We start from the raw sequence: 17,351 nt of genomic DNA, 5'->3' as shown, positions 1-17,351 counted from the left end.
CCCCCCCACCAGTGCACGAATCCCGTGTACCAGGCCTCTAGTTTAACAATAAGAAGTAATATATTAAAAATACTTAGAGTCATGTCTGGTGTGGTTCAATTGTTTGAGTGTCATCCTGTGCACCAAAAGGTTGCCAGTTTTGAGTCCCGGTCAAAGCACATGCTTGGGTTGTGGGCTCAGTCCCCAGTAGGAGATGTGCAAGAGGCAGCAGATCAATGTTTTGCTCTTATCATTGACGTTTCTCTCTCTCCCTTCCTCTCTCTCTAAAATTCAATTTTAAAATATCTTTAAAAATACTTACAATTTCTTTAGAATTTCCAGTAATTCTTCTACCTTCTCTTCAAAGTTTTTGGGTCCACATGGATGGCTGCCGAGCAGTTGTTGAATATAGATGGCTATGTTGTGAGCATCGTCCTCCGATTGTTGGCGCTGACTCTCTTCTGTGTACTCAGACAGTTTTCTAGACAAGGAAACACATTATTTACGATTTTGCACACAAAACTCTGACATGAACTTTTGCTTCATTGTCAAGAGCAGAAATGCACTCTTCTGACATAATTTGACATTTTATTTATTTTATCTTTATTGTTGAAAGTATTGCATAAGTCCCCCTTTTTCCCCAGTGACCCCTTCTAGCCCGCCCCCGTCCCCCATCCCAGGCCTTCACCACCCTATTATCTGTGTCCATGGATTATGCATATAATGCTCACAAGTTCATTGGTTGATCTCTTCCCACTCACCCTCGCCTGCTTTCGCTCCCAGAGCCCTCCTTAAAGCGCTGGCCCTAGTTACTCCTGTAGCTAGGCTACAAGAGCAAGTTCAGTAAAGTCTGCCAGTGATGAGAATGCAGGTTTCACCAATGGGCTGTTCTCCCCCCCACCCCGCCCTGCCCTGATTCTCAGATACAAGTGGTGTAACACACTGCTTTCTTTTCTTCTAGCGAGGAGGAGTCTGTGGCGTGGAGGCCGGGGGAGGAGAGATGGCAGACTTGGAGGCAGCTCTGTGGAGAGAGGCCCCTGGACCCAGGTTCTGGCGGCGTTTGTCCCCTGTGCATGCAGGAGGCTGCTGGGCTCCTGCCTGGTGGACATCCAAGTCCACGGAGAGATTCAGAATCATCCCGAAGGTCCTCCAGACACTGAGGCCAACCAGGAGATGCCAAACCGCCGAAAGCAGCAGAAACAAATGCGTGGCACACAAGTTAATTGATTGACTGGTGCTTATGGGGTGCCTTACGCTCTTCAGAAACAGAAGAAAGTAACGCCCATCATCATATTTATTTAAAAAAACTAACAACAATGCAACATGCATGGCCTAAAAGCTCCAGTCAGACAAAACTCAAAATCACGGCATAAGAGGCTAATAAACGACTTTGCAAGCAGGCAATGTGAGCAGGGTGTATCAGGCGGTCATGGACATTTGGAGAAATATCCAGTGTGGGTTTGCACAGTTCTGTGAGTGCTTAGCATCTGTTTCCTCGATGACTATCATTTTCTTACACGTTTGTTTTCCTCTGGAAATAAAATGATGTAAAGATGAATTGATTCAAAGTCTATACCTTTTCTTGTTGTTCATAAAGGGTGATATTAAATTTATTGAAGCAAACAACACAGTGATTTTTATAACTGTTTTGAATATTATATGTATTTCTTTGTCGTTGTTGAAAAAAGGTAGACTTTTGTGGCAGATGGTGTAAATCTACATGAATCACTGTCATCTGAAACGCATGCTCATGGTGAGAGCTGGGACAGGGAAAGGCCCTGCCCATCCACCTGTGAGGTACGATCCTAATACCATCCCCTTCTGAGCAAGAGCTGAGTGCACGCAATGGTCAGAGACTATTCCAAAGCCAGGTTGCTGCTTTGGGGCAAAACAAAAACTCAAGTCCATGTCTTCTGGGTCCAAACTCAGGGTTCCTTCTAAAACGATGTGTCCGTGCATTCGATTCCCTGCAGCTGTGACTGGACCACAAACGGCCGCGGTCCATGAGTCAAACACATTCTAGACAATGGTCCCAGCTCCAAGCAGCCCTGAGGTCACTCCTGTCCTGCCCCCACAGCTCTGCTCACAGTTTTCCCCCTCACAGCCAGGCCTCCCGCCGCTCAGCTGGTTTCCTGGGGCGCACACCCTCCACTCTCCTGGCGCATGGCGCTCCCTCCACCTTAGCCAAGACGCTGCCATTGGCATTCTCCCAGCTGCACAGACAGCAGGGCCTTCCTCAGCGTGCGTCTTCCAATGGCGTCTGTCACACATTGGTGTTGCGTGAACCGAGTGTTGACTATGACCATGGTGACAGGTGAAGGCTGCTGATGAACAGCTCTGACAGCACAGACATTCAGTGTCTATCACAGCTCATGTTTCCTCGTCGACCTCATCCTGCCAAGAGCTTCTCTGAGTGGCCTGAGCTCTGTTCCCACCTCCTGGGCAGTGTGGGTGCAGCCCATCACACCAGGGACCAGGGTGAGCTGAGCCTACAGAAGATTTATAATTTTTCAATATATTTTGTGAAATTTATTTAAACCAGTTTAAGGTATTTTTATTGCTATTTTAGGGTATAGTTCTTTCTGGCTGGACATAAGTGTTCTTTGTATTTCTTAGCAGTCACTTACTGCACACATGAGAGGTAAAAACGTAACTTCACTTTTACTGTGAGACATGGAAACTGAGTTACAGCAAATGCCTTTTCATCATCTCCAGAGAGTAGCACATCGTTTGCCTGTGGGCAACTAATATTACAAACGTTAATAATGGCTGTTTTAATGTTGAGCTTTCTTTACACTCAGAAGATGGAGGCAACCTAACTGTGATGTGCCGATCAGCTAACACTCCGCGGCGTTATTTCCTTTGCCAATATTTTATTTGTATATTTGCCTATATAGTCATAATTAAAATTGTTATCTCCTATTTATGTCATTCTTGTTAAATCTTGTGCATGGCAAATTTACAAGCTAATTTTCATTGTATATACCCCAAGATAATTAAATTGCGTAATAACTACTTTTTCTTAAAAGGAAGTTCTAGTTGATAACATGTGGGCTTGTTTTTGTTGGGGGAGAGGGGGTATTAATTTTTACTTTTGGGCTTTTTTTTGCTTCAAAAAATACTTTTAAAGAGTACTTTTCACAACTACTTATACCAGCATTTTCACAACTGTTTATACCATCTTTTTTTAATTCTATCTTCTTAAATAAATTTAGTACATAGTTTTTAGAAAACTAGCCAATAGCATCTAGATTATCAAATTCAACTCATTACGTAAAGTATTATATCATAATTTACAATTTCCTTGTATTGTGTGTATTATCTTTCTCATTCTTAATAGTATTTCTGCTTGTTATGTTTAATAGACAAGACTAGTTGTTTATTCCATGTTAATGATAATCCTGAGGAAGCAACACACTTATTAGTCCCAATAATCACCACATCACTAAAACTCCTGCAAAATGGCCACATGGGTCTGCCTTCCTCCCGACCCCGGCTGCCCCCCATCACTCTCCCAGGTCGGCTGCTCCCATCATCACTCTCCCAGGTCAGCTGCCCCCCCATCATCACTCTCCCAGGTTGGCTGCCCCCCCATCATCACTCTCCCAGGTCGGCCGCCCCCATCTTCACACGCCTAGCTCAGAGTCCATTTGTCCCTCTGCTCACATGCCATGCCCACTTTCTTTACCTTTGTTCCTTTTGCTGGGAAAGTCTAGGCAGTCTGATTTTTCTCTGCTGGAATATTTTAGAGTAATTCTTTATAATCTCATTGTGAGCTGTTAGGATACTCAGAGAACTCGGGCTTCAAAAAGAGAGAGACAAAGAAAAAGTTGTAAGTATCATTGGATAACCACTCGCAAGGGGAAGACTTTTGATTCAATACATACATCTTAATCCTATACTACTTAGTCTAAGAAGCAAATAACAATAATATGAAACAAGCACCTTATGCTTTAATATCACTATAGAAATTGGCTATAGTGTTTTCAAAGAGAAATAGTTTAAGAATGGCAGTCTACATAAAAACTGTTATTTTGAGTTGGGCCTCCTGAAAACTGCCATTTCTGTCATTCATGTAAAACACAGCAGGCGCCCAGCTGCTGTCGCTCAGAGGGTGAGCTGGTCCCATGCGCCAGGAGGTGCTGGGTCAGTTGCCCGCAGGCACATGCTGGCTATGAGCTGCATCACCACAGGAGGCAGCAATCCATGTTTCTCTTTTCTCTCCCTCTCCCTTCCTCTCTCTGAACCAATAAAAACATATTTTTAAAAATAAAAATAAGACATAGCAGACAATTAAAATTCCTCCAAAGTGATCGGCATATATTTTACATATACATTCCAGGAAAGTATATTTATCTGAACATTTGCAATGATTTATGACAATCTGCTGCCTGTTTTTTTAGAACTGCAATAAAGATGTTTTAGACCAAAAGATCAACATTTCCCAAATCCACTGATCCCAGAGTCACCGGAAGCTTTCTGTAAGTGAGACTTCTGGCGCCTTTCCTGGAAATAAGATCTGCAGGCACCAGGGCCGGGCTGCTCGGCCTTATACCCTCCCCAGGCGGTGCTGTGGCAGCCAGGGCCCCACGCACTGCAAATTCTCAACATGTCAACAGCAAGGCCCACTGTCAGTCAGGGTCAGGCAAGACATTTGCTTCTGGAATGTCTGCTTCATTCAGTCTTCCATTGACAACCACTGCAAAAAGTTGGTCGATTTTTAAAATGCCAACTAATTCATCTTGCCAGCTTATTTCAATAATTATCCAAAATGATCACACTTAAAATTTAACAATGACAACATCACAGTCGATATTTGCCTCATAGCTGCGAATGTACAAATCCTTAAGAGAACACATTTCTTATTTCATTGTCAATGTAACTAATAACAACACAGAGTAAAATATTTAACAGCTTTTTTTCTCTCTCAGCCAAAGTTCCTAAAGCACCTTATTAATTCTTTACAAATAGTATATATTTTAAGAATACTGTTTAACTTAATTTGACTTAATTGATTCAGATATTGCCGTGTGAATGTAATTTGACCTTAGACATTTTCCCTCCTACTTACCTTAGAGAGAGACACTGACCAAGAATCTACTCTTTTTAAATCCAACCACTGATATCACTGGAAGATTTTCCAAGATCTTTTATTTTTTTCTTTCTTTTTTCCATTTGGAGCTGGCATCCTACAGCCACGCATTTCACCCATCTCCCTCTCATACACCGGGTAGCTGTTATGTGCAAACACTGCACTAAGACCTTGACATCGTCTTTGGCTCATCATTTATGTAACCTGACAGGGCTGGTGTACCTCACTGCCCATTTCACCCATAAAGAACCTGAAAACTCAGTAACTGGCCTAATCCATTGAACTGGGAACCAGAGGACGCAGGGTACAAATGAAAAATCAATTGATTTCAAAACCCATTCCTTACCATTTTGGATTATATATGCTCCCCCTAAACAATGAAATGTGCCAGTTCTCACTCTGTGCCACTCACTGTTCCAGACCGTTCGCATGCAGCAGGTCATTCGGTCCCTACACAACGAGAGGCGCAGACACTCCTGTCGCGCCCACTTCACAGACAAAGACCCTGAGGCCCAAGAAGAACAAAGCGCGGTCCAAGGCCACGCAGCCGGGACCAGGCACCGGGCTGCAGAACTCTTCGCCCGAGGCCCAGAGGCACTGGGGCTGAGGAGGAGGCAGGGGTGCAAGAGAAAAAGTCCTTCTGGGGAGAAACCCACAGAGAATCAAAGAAGCATGCCCTCCTCACTCTCTCAGAGAAAGAAGCAACAGCAAGACGGACAAAAATATGGAAATAATCTAAAGGGGTTAAGAGGGTGTGACACAGAAAGGTGATTATGAGGGTGTGATACAGAAAGGTGGTGAAGGGGGTGTGACACAGAGATGGGGTGAAGGGGGTGTGACACAGAGACAGGGTGAAGGGGGTGTGACACAGAGATGGGGTGAGGGGGTGTGACACAGAGACGGGGTGAAGGGGGTGTGACACAGAGATGGGGTGAGGGGGTGTGACACAGAGATGGGGTGAAGGGGGTGTGACACAGAGGCCTAGTTAAGGGGTGTGACACAGCGACGGGGTGAAGGGGGTGTGACACAGAGATGGGGTAAAGGGGGTGTGACACAGAGATGGGGTGAAGGGGGTGTGACACAGAGATAGGGTGAGGGGGTGTGACACAGAGATGGGGTGAGGGGGTGTGACACAGAGATGGGGTGAAGGGGGTGTGACACAGAGGCCTAGTTAAGGGGTGTGACACAGCGACGGGGTGAAGGGGGTGTGACACAGAGATGGGGTAAAGGGGGTGTGACACAGAGATGGGGTGAAGGGGGTGTGACACAGAGATAGGGTGAGGGGGTGTGACACAGAGACCTAGTTAAGGAGTGTGACACAGAGACAGGGTGAAGGGGGTGTGACACAGAGATGGGGTGAAGGGGGTGTGACACAGAGACGGGGTGAAGGGGGTATGACACAGAGATGGGGTGAAGGGTGTGTGACACAGAGATGGGGTGAAGGGGGTGTGACACAGAGACGGGGTGAAGGGGGTATGACACAGAGACGGGGTGAAGGGGGTGTGACACAGAGATGGGGTGAAGGGGGTGTGGCACAGAGACGGGGTGAAGGGGGTGTGACACAGAGACGGGGTGAAGGGGGTGTGCCACAGAGATAGGGTGAGGGGGTGTGACACAGAGACCTAGTTAAGGAGTGTGACACAGAGACAGGGTGAAGGGGGTGTGACACAGAGATGGGGTGAAGGGGGTGTGACACAGAGACGGGGTGAAGGGGGTGTGACACAGAGACCTAGTTAAGGGGTGTGACACAGAGACGGGGTGAAGGGGGTGTGACACAGAGACCTAGTTAAGGGGTGTGACACAGAGACGGGGTGAAGGGGGTGTGACACAGAGACCTAGTTAAGGCGTGTGACACAGAAGGGGAAGGTGCAGAAGCTCGGGGCACTTCTCCGCAGGCCCACCGAAGATGAGGCAAGCTCCTCCCGCTGTGAAGGAAGGTGGAGGGCCCAGGGACATGATTGGATCGAAAGGAAACCAGCTTCATAATAGAAAAATCCAACTTGGGCTAGGGAGTTGGCAAGGAAAATAGATTTAAAAAATTATATCTTCTAGTCTAACACATCTTAGGAAACCTGAGCTTCGAGCCATGATGTTTCCCAGCTCTTGGTCTCATGGTGTTTCATCCCACGGCCGTTGGCTCAGGATGTGGGATCCCAGCCGTGCTGCTTGTTTGGGCAGCAGATTCTGCTCAGGGCTGGTTCTGTCTTTGCCGGCCGTTGGCTTACCCAGGTCTGCCATGGGAACTGGAACGATTTCGCCAGCCAGCAGCACACGCAACAGTACCTTTCAAGAAGCCGGTACGGAAACAGCACAGTCCACACAACCACAGGGTGACACACTGCTGTTCCAGGCAGGGGAGACAAAGGAGAAAGTCCCCATGCAACGGAGGTGGGTGGGCCTCTGCATGGGAGCTGGGGACTGGGAGCCACGCCCTGACTTCCAGCTGCTCTCCCACCTCAGCCCCTGCTTGCTGAGTCACGCTGCAGGGAACCAGTGCTGGACAGGCTGCCTGGCTGCTCCGAGGCTGTCATTCCATGGCTGGGCAGGGCTTAGGGCCACTGCCCACCCAGGGTCACCTTGGCCACGCGGGAGAAATGTCTCCCGATGTTCCCAGGGCTGTTTAGGTCAGCAGAGGGTGCCTTGCCCAGCCCAAACTCTCCAGCACTCTTCACGGCCTCAGGAGTCAGCCTGCAGGTCCCCCGGCCTTGGTTACTGCTCTCCGTGCCCCCCCCCCCGCCCCCACCATCCTGCGGATGCGCCCCCAGCTGGGCCCACAGAGGAGGTGATGACATCCTGACACAACTTTACTTCTAAAAACAACCTTTTGGCCTGCGTCATAAACACAGGCATTAAAACAACGTCCTTTAAGTCATAAACACATGGATTTAAAATCACATGTAACACAAAGCCCATTGAAGCTTTTGCCCACAACTGCTCTCAAAGCACCAGCGGGCCTTGCTGGGCACAAGCCACACTGTGTCCCACAAAATTGTTTCCCTGAAATATGATATGTGTTCTGTGCCTTTATTCCGGAGAAATAACCTCCAGGCTTTAAAATATTTGCATCTGTGCGGTAAATCAGGCACCTATGAGAGCCGACAATGGCTTATTATTAGGCTTTATTCATGAAACAAATATATTAATATTCATATGAATGACAAAATATGCATGACTACCTTACCTGCCCTGTGGTCTGTTCACATGGAATAATGCATCCAATTGACCATAATCAATGTGCTTTGGCAATTTCAAGGCTGCAAAAAAAAAATAATTAAAAATGTGAGTAATTTTCTGTAATTTTATTAACCAGTTAACCAATAAGTGTGTAAACAGAGTTTAATTGCAAACATTCATCACAGTAAAAGAATCCCGAGACTATGAAAGTGAGGCATTAACAGTCTTTGTTTGACACATAAGCAGAATTGAATCGTGTGATTAAAATGAGGAGAGAAGTTCATGTTTTCCATTGATGTCCAGTTGGCCTGGCATTGTTTTCTTGTTTCCAGTAATGCTGTGTTTACAGGTGTCATGTAAGTCACGCATCTGGAAGTGAGCATCTTGGAATCCCTGCCCCTCAGGCGCGCTGTGGATGTGTCCAGAGCTCTGGACTGGACCATCCATCCACAAGAGTCTCCGAAGGCCGCTCTGTCCCTCTCTGGATTCTGGTCATGTTGGTTGAATCCAGTGCAGGCGCCTCCCTTGGCAAGCCCTCTCCGCGCACTTCCCTGTCTGGATTCAGGTTGTGATTCCTTCTGAAGTTCAAGGGTAAGCAAATCACCAGTACCCGAAGCCAGAAAGCAAACTGTGATTGTCCTGCAGTCCAGAAAGAGCGCCATCCTTAGGAGGAGACGGAGGGAGAGAGTGGGGCACCCGTCAGCATCCTCAGGGGGATCTGGGACCTCCCTGGGCCTGGAGCGTGCGCCCTTAGACATGCCAGGAAATGGAGAGCAGGCCCTACACACACGTGCGTGCCTTCCCTCAGGGAAAGGTACTAAGAAAATAAATGAGCAGCTTCACGCATTTCTAAAACTTGTCCAAATATATTCACTGACCACACCCAGCTATGAAGAGCTGGTGTTTGACATGCCCAAATGCATCCATTTTCATGTCAGGAGATTGAATCATAAACTCTGACTTTTTGGTTAAGCCTTGGGTGGTCTAAAAATCGATCATCGATAATGGATACCACCTTCCCAAACATGAAATTGAAATAAGGGAAATTTAAACAGAAAAGCCATTGCTACACACATAAATCATACCATTTAATAAATATGAAAGTACTAATTACATTATTTCAGCATTTTCTTATCTACATTACTCAGTTAAGCCTTAAGAAACAAAAAGTTACCTAACTGCATTTCAGTATCATATGGAGTAATTATTTTAAATGAGCCAAGTTGCAGATGGATTATATCAAAATGACTTTGGCTGGTGCAGCTCTGTTGGTTGGGCTCGTCCCGTGCCCCAGATAGGCTGCTGGTTCTATTCCTGTCAGGGCACATGCCCAGATTTAGGGCTCTATCTCCTGTAGGGGGTGTGATGGAGGCAGCGATGGATGTTTCCTCTCACATCAATGTTTCTCTCTCTCTCTCTCTCTCTCTCTCTCTCTCTCTCTCTCTCTCTCCTTCTCCTCTCCCTAAAAATCTATAAAAATATAATTTAAAAATACTGTTAGTAAACCAACGCTGCTGTGTAGGACATTATACAAGCTTTTAACGAGAGCAGATTTTTAGTTACATGGATTAAGGAGAGACATCGCCAACTACTGACTGAGCCACGGGAGGGTGTGGAAACGGGGCCAAGCACGCTTGGCGGTAAGGAGGCGGCCGGAGTCCGCGAGAGGACAGTGGCTGGCAGGACTGAGGAATGGGAGTTAGCACCGCGCAGAGCTGTGCAGAGCCTGGGACACAGGCCAGACGACGCGGACTCGAAGCTTTCCCGGGAAGAAACATGTGGGCTACTCAAGAAGCCCGGCTGCGTGGTGCGTCTGAGGGTGCGGTTCCCAGCAAGCAGAGAGGGCGGGGAGTGGGCCATGGCCGTTGGGCCGGGTGCTGGCTCGGGTGGAGGGGGCCCGATTGGGCGAGGAGCAAACGCAAGCCATGCCCAGACGTGGAGGGAGGGGATGGCGCAGCCCTCAGGGCTGGGAGCAGGCGGTGCTTCGGGGGCAGAGGGAGTTCATTACGTGGGGGTTCTGTGCAGTCTCCACTCGGGCACCTGGCACCTGGAGGAAGCCCCGCCTCGCCATCCTCCACTGTAGGGTGACCCAGTATTCCTTTCCGACCACAGCTTCCGGCTCAAATCAATACCAAGGCATTCCCTCACGTCTGGGAGTTAGAAACCCGACGGTCTCACTGGGCTAAAACTGAGCTGTCAGCAGCCTGCACCCCTTCTGGAAGGCTCAGGGGACAGTCCACGTCTTTGCCTTTTCCAGCTTCCAGGGGCACCCCAACTCCTTGGCTTGTCACCCCCCTTCTGTCTTCAATGGGCTAGTGAGCCTGTGTCACCGCCATCACTCTGACTCGCACACCTCCCTGTTCCACAAGAAGGACGGACCCCAGGAGCCCCTGGGCCCACCTGTAAGGGGGACCCTCTCTTTCAGGTCACGTGATTGGCAGGGCCCAGCCCCGGCCACACAGCATAGCATCTCCGCAGGTTCGGGGACTAGCACAGGCCGTCACTGGGCCCTGCTCTCCTACGCAGACCTCCCAGAGTCCCTGTGAGGAGCAGGTGAGGTGGCCACCGTGTGCCAAGCACTTACAGGGCTCCTGGGCGGTCCTGGTGACGTTCCTCACCTGGAACACGTAGGGACAAGGTAGCCCTGGCTCCTGATTGTCACCGGAACCTCATCCCAGGTAAACAAGGATGTGGCCAATGGCCCATGTTTCTAAGTCCAGAGCTGAGCCTTCCTGCTTCTGCCCAGGGCGTCTGAGTCACCCGTCTGATCCCTCCTTCCTAATTCAGGTCCAGTCACGCTGCAGGTGAGAGCACCCGCCCGGACCGTCCCTGGACCACGGCTTCAGCAGGGACCACGGCTTCAGCAGGGACCACGGCTTCAGCAGGGACCACGGCTTCAGCAGGGACCACTGGCGCTCACTAAGGGAATGCGGCCGACTTGCTGGAATTAGCAGACACGGTTACTAAGCAAGCAGGATACACCTCTGAAGAGAAGTCACAGACAGAACATGAGTCCGAGCCGCTGCAGGCCGACAGGCTCGCTGCGTCCACTCCGCTCTGTTCAGCTCTGAGACCTAACCGGGCGCTGATTCTTCATCTTTTAATCACTTCGCACACATGAGTGTCCTTGGAAGACACGACAGAGGGCAGCACATGCCTCGTCTCTGGGATTCTAATTAACTTGATCTTTTAACTCCCCATGCTTCCTGGGCTGCTAAAAGCAAAATCACCTGAGGGGGACTTCGCTTTCTTTTTCACAAATAAAACCTGTGCACCAGGAGCTGTGGTTTTTGACAAAATTATATTTTAAAAGTATGTTTTTGTTGATTTCAGAGAGGAAGAGAGAGGGAGAGAGAGAAACATCTCATTCTCATCATTGATCAGCTGCCTCCTGCACGCCCCCCACTAGGGATCGAGCCCACAACCCAGGCATGTGCCCTTTAGTCCAGGACCCTTTAGTCTGCAGGCCAACACTCTATCCACGGAGCCAAACCAGCCAGGGTGACAAAATTACATTTGATACTTATTTTAACTCACATGGAAATACAAAACATTGACTATGTACAAAAAGTTTTTCACAATAATAAAAACACAAAAAAGTAGCGTATGTAGAAATTAATTTGATTTAGCACAACTTTGTCTAACACTGTTCAAAATATAAGAACCCTCTTCAGGGCCTCAACTGCTGCCTGAGACACCTTTTCACCTGGAGACCATGGTCATTAATCCTATCTAATAAAAGAGAAACATAGTAATTGGCGTACAACCGCTACCCTTCCCATTGGCTAATCAGGGCAATATGCAAATTAACTGCCAGCCAAGATGGTGGCTGGCAGCCTGGCAGCTTGAAACTAACATGAGGCTTGCTTGCTTCAGTGACGGAGGACTCCAACGTTCCCCGCCTGCCGCTGCAGGCCTCTGAGCTGCAACTCTAAGCAACTATGTAACAAATATAGAAGCTAAACAAAACCCCATAAATCTGCTTTAGTCCGCTGGCTTCAGCCAGCAGGATCGCAACATTGTAAACAAAGGCCAGAAACCACTTTCAGCAGCAGAGGCCTAAGAGCTGGAGCCAAGCCTCAAAGCTAAAGCTGGCCCAGAATAAAAAAAAAAAAAGAAAAGAAAAAAAGAAGCGGTTGGGAGCTTCCGTCACCCGCCAGCCTGAAAACAGTCCTCAGTCCCTCACCCAGACTGGCCAGGCACCCCAGTGGGGACCCCCACCCTGAAGGGTGTGTGACCAGCTGCAAAGAGCCATCATCCCCTCACCCAGGCTGGCCAGGCACCCCAGTGGGGACCCCCACCCTGATCCAGGACACCCTTCAGGGCAAACCAGCCAGCCCCACCCATGCACCAGGCTCTATCCTATATAGTAAAAGGGTAATATACCTCCCAGCACGGGGATCAGTGGAGCCATGAGGCCTCCCGGCACCAGGAGCAGCGTGACAGGGGGCAGCGCCCAAACCCCCTGATCGCCCTGCGGCTCTGTGTGTGACAGGGGGCGGGGCCACAACCTCCCTATCTGTCCTGCTCTGTTCGTGACAGGGGAAGGTGCCCCAACCCCCTGATCAGCCCTGCTCTGTGCCTGATAGGGGGGAGCTCCCCAACCCCCTGATCGCCTGCGGCTCTGTGTGTGACAGGGCACGGCGCCCCAACCCCCTGATCAGCCCTGCTCTGTGTGTGACAGGGTGTGGCACCCCAACCCCCCCCCCCCCGCCAACGGGCCCTGCTCTGTGTGTGACAGGGTAGAGCCATAACCTCCCCATCGGCCCTGCCCTGAGTGTGAGAGTGGCGGTGCCCCAACACCCTGATCGGCCCTGCTCTGTGGGTGATAGAGGGCGGCGCCCCAACCCCCTGATGGGCCCTGCTCTGTGCGTGACAGGGTACAGAGCCCCAACCCCCTGATTGGCCCTGCTCTGTGCATGACAGGGGGTGGCGCCACAACCTCCCCATCGACCCTGCCTTGAGTGTGACAGGGGACGGTGCCCCACTCCCCAATCGGCCCTACCTTGAGCGTGACTGAGGGTGGCATCGCAACCTCCCGATCCGCCCTGCTCTGTGCATGACAGGGGGCGGCGCCGCAACCTCCCCATCGACCCTGCCTTGAGTGTGACAGGGGTGGTGCCCCAACCCCCCAATCGGCCCTGCTCTGAGCCAACCAGGGGCTGCACCTAGGGATTGGGCCTGCACTCTGCCACCCGGGAGCAGGCCTAAGCCAGCAGGTCGTTATCTCCCGAGGGGTCCCAGACTGTGAGAGGGCACAGGCTGGGCTGAGGGAAACCCCCCTCCCCCCTGAGTGCACAAATTTTTGTGCACCGGGCCTCTAGTCTATATAATAAAAGACTATGTGACTGTTACGGTGGAACGACCAGAACGACTGGTCACTATGATGTACACTGACCACCAGAGGGCAGACACTCAATGCAGGGGTTAGTGAGGGACGACCAAACAAGTGAACAGCAGGCTGCGTGGGGCGACCAGGCCAGCAGGGGGAGCTGTTGGGGGCAACCAGGCCAGTTTCCCTCAGCCCAGCCTGCACCCTCTCCAATCCAGGACCCCTCAGGGGATGTCCGACTGCCAGTTTAGGTACGATCCCAGGGATTGGGCCTACCAGCAGTCAGATATCCCTCTCACAATCCGGGACCGCTGGCTCCTAACTGCTCACCTGCCTGCCTGCCTGATCGCCCCTAAATGCCCCCCCTGCCAGCCTGATCACCCCTAACCGCCTCTGCCTGCCAACCTGATTGCCTCCAACTTCCCCCCCTCCCACCAGCCTGGTCACCCCCAACTGCACACCCCCACCAGCCTGGTTGCCCCTAACTGCCCCCCCCCGTTGGTCTGGTTGCCCCTTACTGCCCCCCAGCTGGCCTGGTCACCCCCAACTGCCCCCCTCTGCCAGCCTAGTTGCCCCCAGCTGCCCTCCCCTGCTGGCCTGGTTACCCCCAACAGCTTCCCCTGCTGTCCTGGTCACCCCACACAGCCTGATGTTTACTTGTTTGGTCACCCCTCACTAACCCCTCTACTGGCCTGGTCGCCTCCAACAGCCCCCTCTGCCAGCCTGGTCACCCCCAACTGTCCCCTCACCTGCCTGGTCACCCCAACCCCCCTCCCAGCCAGCCTGGTCGCCCCTCACAGCCCCGCCCCCCCGAGTCATACTGGTGCTGCTGTTCTGCCATTTGGTCGTCCCTCACTAACCACCTTGCCAGCCTGGTCGTAGGCAGCCATCTTGTGAGGGCATGAGGGTTAATTTGCATATTACCTCTTTATTATATAGAATATGTATGTATACACACACACACACACACACATATATAGTAGAACTAACTCTCACAGAAAGATAAAAGAATAGATGGGTTAGTTCTTCAGTCAATACTATAAATTTACCCTACAATTAAAAGAGTATACAATTCAATAAAGTAATGTTCAATAAACTAAATCCTTTATCTCATTCAATATGAATTCACTTATTCATTTACTTTATATTCAATAAAGTAAATGCTTTTTTGAAGTTGAAAGGGTCACAATTGTTACCTTCATTGCCTAAAAGACATTTTCAAATCTCAGCTATCACTAGGACTATTACATATAATTAATTCAGTCCATTGGTAATCAAATAATAGATGTATAAATTTGATGGCTATGACAAGAAGTCTTGAGAAAAATGTTCTGGGTTTAGATTGACTATAGAAAGTAAGAAACTGTCAATTGTAGAAACTTCAAAATATTTAACTTTATATTTATAGTTCCTATGATATTGTAAATCAATGACTGCAAAATAAAATGAGATGGGAATAAATTTCAGAGCAAGAATAATGGGAATTGTCTTTTTTATTCCTTGAAAATTTAAAATGAGAACTTTCCCAGTGGAAACGAGCTCTGAAAGCAGCGAGCCTGAGCGGGGAGTCACAGGACCTGCCGCTCCGGGGCCCAGATGCCCTGAGCCTCTGCCTCTCTCCTCTTTAAGCGTGTTCACTGCTGGAGGCCTCAGGGTCCCCACATCAGAGCCTCGTTTTACAAAGCAGAAGACCTGAGACCAAAGGAACCGAAATGGCCTCGGAGGACACAGAGAATTTGTGCATCTGTGTTTTCTGCACCCCGACAAGCTGTCGCTAAGACTGTTGGTTTCCTACCAACCACCCGAGATGCCCTGTTCTAATGCCTGGGGACCTTGAGGCCCGCTCACCTGGCACCTTGCGGGGCAGGGGAGGAGGCACGTTGTTAATGGCCTTCATGTGGGACAGGATGGCCGAGGAGAGCGAGGACACAGGCATCCTGGTGGCTCAGAGGCAGCTGAGCACTGCAACCGGAGGCCACGGGAGCCCTCCTCACGCCTCACAGAGCAGAACCCCGAGGTGCCCCCTGGTAGGCTGGCGCCCTGGAACCTTCCCAAGGTTCTCACACATGTGCCAGTGTCGGAGAGGGGGCGGCCGGGAGAGCGGGGAGTGAAGAAGGGACCCATAGCCCACAGGGCACTGAGATCGCAAAGGGCAGAGCAGGAATTACTTTAACCCTGAGCCAAAGCTCCCGGAGGCCGGAGCTCACACGGGATTTTCCGAGTTCTTAGAAGAATGAGTGAATGTGGGAACGGTGAAACCTGGGGCGCCTGCCCCCTCGCCTTCCTCACAAGATGAAACTATTTTATCCGTGAGTCCCAACAGTTGTTTTCTCCGTCTGCATCCTTCAGAAAATACCTGTTTGGGGGTCTCATGTATAAATAAGGATGTCATTTTAACATAGAAATAAATCACTATGAAGATGAGTTCAGATGCAATTTTATTTTTAAAAATTGAGACTCGTACTTGAAAGATATAATGTTAGACAAATGCTGTCTAAAACATACAAATGAGCCCCGGTGGGCGTGGCACAGGTGGTTGGGCATGGTCCCGTGCACCAAGTGCTCACTGGTTCGATTCCTGGCAGGGCACGTGCCTGGGTTGTGGGCTCAATCCCCAGTAGGGGGCATGCAGGAGGCACCCAATCGATGTTTCTCTCTCATGGATGTTTCTCTCCCTCCCTCTCCCTTCCTCTCTCTAAAAATCAATAAAAACATATTTTTTTTAAAAAACCATACAAATAAACTCTCTTTCTTAAATAACTCTTGGTAGTCTTAACCAACAGGATAAGAGTCAGACTGCATCCCAGCTCTTTTGTAAGGAGTGTACGTGTTCAGAAGGGAGGCAGTGGTGCGGTGACTGTTTGAAATGAGCCAATGTTGCCAACTGCTGACGATTATAAATGAAAAACATAGTCAGTGAATAATTAAACGTTAGACAGCTGTGTAGTTGGGAAAATCACGGAGATCAGAAACTTTGTCAGACAGGATGGCATTAGCAATGTCCGGGGTGGCATTCAGATGAAATTATTCCAAACACATTCAGTATATCGCAGGAAAGTAAACTTTAAAAACGCATTCTCTTGCTGACTTTAAAATTCTTTCCTCTTATAGACAGTCACAAACAGATGGAATCTCCTACTGAAGAAAGATGTGTCTGAAATAAAATAGAGAATAAGCACACAGTGTTTACGTTACCGAGGAATGTAACTGGGTTGCCATGAGGAGCATTCATTTTACTAGATTATAATGTGACGTGCCCTAGTGTATGATGTCTGTTCAAAGTCGACTCTGAGTATCACAACACATTTCGTGCTCCCAGCTCTGTGAGTTTATTTGATCAAAGTTTTCCTCAGTGACATGGGGAGGGAAGTCTAGCTCAGCATTTTGTCCACATTTCTGTTCTCATGAGGGTGACAATTGAAGGACCGCTCACGCGTGGACTGCATTCCAATTCCCAAGCTGGGTGGCGTCCTGCATCACCTCTTCTTTAGTTCGATCTTTGCAAAAGTCAGTGAGGCAGAAACTGATATGTTCCCATTTTATAGATTTAGAAACAAAGTGTTGCTGATGATCAACAATTTCCCAGTCTTCCAGCCACGTGTCCAGGATTCGAATTCTGGCTGACTCTTCGGCATCCACTCAAGCAAAGGAAAACATGTTGACAGGCATTTTCCTGGGCTTTTAAAATGTGAGGCCTCTTGTGAGAAGCAAGCGTGTGTCCTCACAAAGGCGTGCCTCCCCTCTCCTGCTGTGGACACTGCCAGGCATGCGTTG

General features: G+C 49.4%; 1 protein-coding gene across 1 annotated transcript in view; it reads right to left on the bottom strand.

Moving 5' to 3' along the window:
- Positions 1-17,351, bottom strand: part of CNBD1 (cyclic nucleotide binding domain containing 1) — a gene marked incomplete at its 3' end in the record, with an annotated part of 195,662 nt that overhangs the window by 84,540 nt on the left and 93,771 nt on the right. Inside the window, exons 3-5 of the mRNA XM_081111520.1 lie at positions 8,253-8,325; positions 3,668-3,781; positions 302-460 (exon numbers count right to left, since the gene is read on the bottom strand). The remainder of the gene's footprint in view (positions 1-301; positions 461-3,667; positions 3,782-8,252; positions 8,326-17,351) is intronic.

The sequence above is a fragment of the Myotis nattereri genome (genome assembly GCF_964212035.1).
Source record: "Myotis nattereri genome assembly, chromosome: 17".
NCBI classification, from domain to species: domain Eukaryota; kingdom Metazoa; phylum Chordata; class Mammalia; order Chiroptera; family Vespertilionidae; genus Myotis; species Myotis nattereri.
This window is presented reverse-complemented; position numbering and strand designations above follow the sequence as displayed.